The sequence below is a fragment of the Electrona antarctica genome, assembly GCF_951216825.1.
Source record: "Electrona antarctica genome assembly, contig: scaffold_25, whole genome shotgun sequence".
NCBI classification, from domain to species: domain Eukaryota; kingdom Metazoa; phylum Chordata; class Actinopteri; order Myctophiformes; family Myctophidae; genus Electrona; species Electrona antarctica.
This window is the reverse complement of record NW_027637034.1, coordinates 6,089,639-6,096,285: the sequence shown is the minus strand read 5'-3', so window position 1 is coordinate 6,096,285 and position 6,647 is coordinate 6,089,639. Positions and strand designations below refer to the sequence as shown.

General features: G+C 38.5%; 1 long non-coding RNA gene across 2 annotated transcripts; it reads right to left on the bottom strand.

Annotated features, from left to right (window-relative positions):
- Positions 1–964: 964 nt before the first annotated feature.
- LOC306919485 lies at positions 965–1,753 on the bottom strand. Of its 2 annotated transcripts, none has more exons than XR_013789551.1 (4): positions 1,678–1,753; positions 1,483–1,596; positions 1,280–1,369; positions 965–1,167 (listed from the first exon to the last, which is right to left on the bottom strand). It is a non-coding gene; the product is annotated as an uncharacterized lncRNA (long non-coding RNA). The 2 variants fall into 2 exon arrangements; XR_013789552.1 differs by having other exon boundaries at positions 1,483–1,564; positions 1,678–1,749.
- Between the last annotated feature and the right edge of the window lie 4,894 nt (positions 1,754–6,647).

Sequence of the window (6,647 nt, the reverse complement as noted above, 5' to 3'; positions counted from 1 at the left end):
TTCCCTTGTCAATGGCGTTTTTAAAACCAACATTGAACTAAAAACAAACATTAAACCTGTATAAAACTCAAGCTAATGCATTGAGAAACAGAACTGTAATTGTGATTTAAAATAAAAATAAATAAGAGTGACTGCATAGCCTACCTGCTGTTTTCTGGGAGTTCTTCCACATGTGGTGCCTAAAAACTGTTGGTTTATAATAAACCTTAAAAATCAGTAGTAGTTTATTATTGTATGTGTTAAGTTGTAATGTAAGTTCAATTTGTTTCCACTTTAGTATAGAAGACAGTTTCTGTACAGGACTGGTCAAGGCCTAACAACAAATAACTATATTGTCAAATCCTCAAAGTCTCATATCCTATTGTGCTCCATTGTGACAAAATTTGACTGAGGGACAGCTTTTTTTTAATAGAGATATTGGTTGTTCAGTTTGACCCACCAGTTTTGGAGATTTTGGCTTATAGAGTAATGTCTTGCAGAAATCAGCAAGTTGAGAAACAGGCTTGAAAGGTTCACTTCTGTGGTCTCTATAGCATTACACCTAGCTATATGTTTAAGCATTTATTTCATATTTACATGTCGATTTCAGCTCTGATATTTATTAATAGAAGAGGCTGCCTGTGCTATTAACTCATTTTGGATAAATTCAGTAAATTGATACATTCAGTATTTCTCCTCTGGTGAAAAGCTGGAGGTTGCACGGTGGCAGGCTCTCAGTCACATCTGGTCACAATTGGTTTCATTTTATTTCTTAACTGTATTTACAGTGAAATCCCATTGTGTAATGTGTAGGCCTAATGTGTAGCACTTTATGTAGACTTAGATAGTATTTTAAACAGACTTATAGCATGTTACGTAGACTGCACTATAATTGCATTTTATGTAGTCATAGCACTTTATAATACACAAGTATAATATAGTATATGTGACCCAGCTAATAATTTAGTTGAGACAGGACTCCGGATTGTGGTACAAAAGTTAACAATTATTTTATTTATAAAAGCATGTTACAAAAATAAGGTATTTGCAACAAATGTTAAAACAGTGTTTGAGATATACATGAAAATGGGGAGAATGGTTACTCAAAAAAAGAACAAATCAACGTAAATCTAAAAAATAAGGGAAAGGAACAGCAGTCCTTTTAGGGGCCGCTTGTTCCACATGGACCTAATATAAAGGTAATGACAAAGTTCAGTGCACAAATGTCAAATACATATAAACTCAATATAATATATACCCACAAACTTTAATATGCACACCAATAAAAGGATCCCCTTACCAAAGTACAGCTCTTAAGTCAAACACATGAAACTTCTCTCTCAATGGTCATACAGGGAAATAACAAGCCCTCCCCTGTCTCCACCTGTAGCTGTTAAACAGTGACAAATCATGCAGGTTAGAGACAAGGTGACACAACATTGCATGACAGAAAACATCAAACAACTCCTTTCTGGATTCAGATTTGCATGATCATATACTCACATTTCTCCAAGTTAACTGCTACACATAAGAATGGGTGGTGGCCACACCCCAAACAATTCTTGTGCAGGAAACCTTGAATCTACTACCGTATAGTGTATACAGCAACAAGTAGACCTGGCAATATAAAGAGACTCTCATTTTATATCATATCAAGAAACCCATAAAACAATAATATACAAAAGCATATAGGCTTACCAATTTACAAGTCAGCAACCAAACATGACACTCTCACAACACATTAACGTTCTGGTGTTGTGAGGACCCACAACTGACGTCCTGTTACCTGCCTGCTCAGAAAGCCTTTAAATACCCTTGTCACTTAATATAACCTCTGCCTCCCTCTAGGGGTTACACATGTATTTCTGTAATGGTATATCTCGCTGGGAATAAATGTATCCCACCTAGATAATTTGACAAAGTTTCTGTCTCCGTTTATTTGCGCAATCTTTACCATTCAAACAGATAACCATTACAGTAAATTCACATCACACCAAAAGGGGTTCCCGCCCAGAATGGGTTAAACGTGATTTGTGCAGTTTTAAATTTCACCAAGTCTGGGAACTTTAGAATATAAGATTTTAAAAACAGGTTATTGGTATGATCAAGGTATCCTTATTATAGGTTTGCCCCATACTTCTACACAGTACGATAGATAAGGGTCAACAAGTGAATTGTACAGAGTGTGTCATTAAAAACAAATGGTGAACATTTGAGTCCATATCTTGATAAATAGGTTGACAAATCATTGTTATCAAAATGCTACCCAATCCCAGCTGTACATGTAACATGTGCTGAAGGTGGATTTAGTCCCTATGGTCCTACTCTCTGGAACAACCTTAACCCTTAGAAGAGCAAAGACGCCAATTGGCGTCTTCATCAGAATTCCGTAAATGAGCAATGACGCCAATTGGCGTCTTTCTCTTTTTTGATTAATCTAAACATATTAATATGCTCCGAAGCGCTGTTTAAATTCCTGAGCTTATATTCCAACTACATTACCCAGAAAACCCGTGTCACGTGACACACGTGTACGTGTTGCCATTGGAAGCTGGTCCCACCCCCTGTAAACAGTGGGGGCAGAGGGAGTCTTCATAGTTTTCATTGCTTTGCCTGTTTTGCCGTCTCGCCCGAGCGATTTTCTAGCAGAAAAAGTTTAAAGCAGTACTATTTATTTGAGCGAGTTTTGTGGTAGTAGTATTGATCCATACGCGTCCCAGTCGCCTTCTCCAGGCGGAGTAGCCCTGGTCCAGTGCTTACAGCGAGACTCGCTGCTCCCTCCCTCCTTTTTTCATTGTCTCCCCATCGTCGTCCGATGAGCTATACCGGGAAACCATTGAAGAAGACGATCAACCCGGAATGTTTTGAGGTAATCTTATTGTAGAAAATGCCCTTCTATAGTGATCAGAAATCATAAGATGATCGCTACAAATAGATGCTTGGATAATTACTACTACTAGTCAGATCATGACGCCAGAATGACTCACCACGATGGCCCCCAGCCATTAGCCAGCACCAAAGGTGCTGGCTAATGGTGTTGGTCGGTGCATTGGTGCTGGCTAATGGTTGGAGGGGGGGTTGGTGTCGATCGGTTGGTTGGTGCAGTACAAATGTATCGTAGCAGGCATGCACGCATGGCAGTACAAGTATTTTATACTGTAGCGTGCCTTATAGGCGATCTGATCTTTAGAGTAATGTTCGCTCCTTTTTATTTACTGTCTACAAAGACGGAGAACAAACATGCATCGTTTACTGAAGCAACGCGTGGTTGGTTATGATGACCTTGCTACAAGGATCGGAGGGGGGACGGGGAGTGAAGCTAACAGTAGCGTATTATATAAGATCTGTATGACGTTTCATTGACGTCTGAGCTTGCATGATAATTGCATTCATTGTATATTGTACACAATCATGATTGTACATTGTTTAGTGTGTCTCCGTGTGATGATGATGATGACGATGATGTCAGATAGCCTACGTCCCCCCCCCCCCCCCCCCCCAACTGGCTATTGGCCGGGCTGACTACAGCTAAATGTTTATTTTTATATATTTAGAACTGGCATCAGATGAGGAGGAGGAGGAGGATGATGATGATGATGATGATGATGATGAAGACGAAGAGTCAAGACTACGATGGAGTTCTCCGACACTGAACCGGATGCATTCATTCATTTCAGTTGTTGTTTTTTTTAAATTTAGCCTACACACACACACACACCGTCAAGAACAACTGGAATGCAGTGGTTTGGGGACACTGGGGAGTTTGGGGACAACTGTTTTGTATGTAGGCCTATTTATTTTCTGTAATATTTATTATAATTGTATTATGTTAGTCATAAAAAATAAAAGACAAGCTTTTACAATGAGTTAGACCTGTCATGGCTATTTTGTTCACTATTCTGAGGTTTATGGTTTGACTAAGCGAGTTTCAACTGTGATTTACTCTGTAACGGTAGATGGTAAGAACCCAATTTTTTTGTTATAATACAGTATACATTCAAGTCTATATTTTGATACATATCATGGGCACAAAGTCATATAAAAAACAATGTCCTTGGATGTGTTTTTTATCAAAACTGTTTCTTCACAACAGGTTTTTGAGATACATGCATGAATAGACAAGGTACTGGTAAGACTATGTAAACATGGTATATATCAAAATGTGCGTTAGAATGTCTAATTTTACCCCAAAAAAGAATTGAGTTTATATGATGTTCCATTTCAGAGCTAGGGGGACTTTTAGCTGGATAGGTCAGATTGATCATGACTGACCATGCTATTTATAGATGGCAAAATATCTACAGTGGTACATGTGAAAAACTTTTTATTTTATTTTAATTGAACTAGACAACTCACCCTTTAAAATGAGATATTGCATGGCTATGTACGCCCAGCAGAAAAAAAGTTATTTAGAAAATAAAACTTCAACCGGGCATAACTTTTTTTGTTGTCCTAGAAACACTACCCAGTGTAAATGCAGGCTCTTTTAAATGTCTTCCAACACACAAACTAAACATTTTATCAACTCAGTTCATTTTTTTCCTGGAAGCAGACAAGCCAAGCTTTCTCTGAAGGTCTTTCGTTGTCACACATTCACAGCAGAGAATTTTCAATAAATCATTCAAAAACGCCATTTTTCCATAGAGAAGTCTACAAACTGTATAGAAATCCTTGAAACTCTCAAAGAGTTAATGACCTGACATCTAGCTGCTACAACTGTGTCATCTTTTAATCTCGTCAGCCCTAGTTACTTCATGAGTCAAATCGTGAAAATAGCTGATCTACAAGCTCACAACATGTTGCGATGCAATGTGTTCTGACCTTGTAGATTGCCTATATCCGCAGAGCAAACATTGTGTGTGTGTGTGTGTGTGTGGTGTGTGTGTGTGTGCGTGCATGCGTGTGCGTGCACACGTGTGCGTGCGTGTATATGTGCGCGTGCCAGGGCCGTGCAGAGAGCACTGAGGGGGCAGGTACTCAAATCCCACAAAAGGGCACATCTGTCGGTTTTTGGGGTGGTCTTTTTGTGGGAATACCTTGTATTCCCACATTTCACACCAGAAATGTTGTACATTGGGGGCTCAATTTTCATCCATGCTATACTCCTTTTCCCTAAACTTCTTTGCCTTTTTTATTTATTTATGTTTTTACCATTTTGAAAAACGTTTTGAATAGTTAAAAAATAAAAGTTTTTTCAAAATAGTTTAAAAAAAAAAGGAAAAAAAAGGCAAAGGCAAATAAGTTTAGGGATAAGGGGTTTAGCATGGACAAAAATAGAGCCTTATTTTTCTAATGGGGAAATAAAAGGTGTTCCACAATAACTTGGTCCATGTCAGTGGCCTACGTTCTCATTACCATGTAAAAATGAAAAGGGCCACGGATGTTGTGTTAACACTTTCATCGCCCTCATGTGATGTTACCGCAGGCAGACAGGCAATATCTGTGAATTTGCGCCAACTACTTCCGGGGCACACAGCCCAACACAGCGAGAGGAGCAGCAAAAACCTCTGGCGGATTGGACAAAAACAACAACTTTCCTCATGATGGGAAGAACGTAAACTGTGTGTAGCAGCCTGGACAGCACGAAAGGTTAGTTAAGAGCTTCGGCTGCTTAGAATTGATATAAACCTATATAACCCGCCATATTTGTTTTACCTCAAATGTCTGGTTTGGTAATGTGAAATAATTCCTTTTGTTCACAGCACACACCTGACAAAGGAGCATTGATATTAAATGACGATTAAATAGAATTGTTTAAATGTGATGCATATGTGGCTTCATGGTCCGATGGTACATTATGTAGGATGTAGCTGACACCCCTGATCTACACAAACCCAGCAGCTTGTGAGCACTTTACTGCACCATCATTTACTGCATATCAATGAACATAATTATTGCATGAATTGTAATGAATATGACTTGTTAAATACTGACAAATGTGGACACAGACTGAGGCTCATATTGTACTACCAGAACATATCAGCTGGAGGGAATAATGCAAGATAAAATGAAGTTCCATCATGTTGAATAGAAAATAAGATCCATACACAGGATAAAATTAAGTTCCATCACAAGGAACTATTAATGTGCATTTTATTCAGTCATGTTGATATTGTCAGATTATACATATAATTCAGATAAAGAAAGAAAGAACAAGTGTGCTTCCTCTGGGGACTGCCCTTTGTTTAAGGCAGTGGGTGCTCAGCTTTGAAAATAACTTAACTCATAAACAAACTAAATGGAAAAAGCGGCGCTCCAAAATAAAAAAATGCAAGACTGGCTAAAAAGTCTGAAAAAAATGAAAATACTTTTTAGTGGATTAGACTGACCATATGTCTTAAACTAATGGCTTTTCGCCTGTATGAGTACTCATGTGTCTTTTTAGATTACCCGCCTGAGTAAAGCCTGTACCACATACAGTACAAGAAAATGGCTTTTCGCCTGTATGAATCCTCATGTGTGTTTTTAGATCTCTTGTGGCAACACAGCCTTTACCACATACTGTACAAGAAAATGGCCTTTTGCCTGTATGAGTCATCATGTGGGTTTTTAGATTACCCGCCAGAGTAAAGCCTGTACCACAAACTGTACAAGAAAATGGCTTTTCACCTGTATGAGTCATCATGTGGGGTTTTAGATTACTGGTGTTAACACATCCTTGACCACAT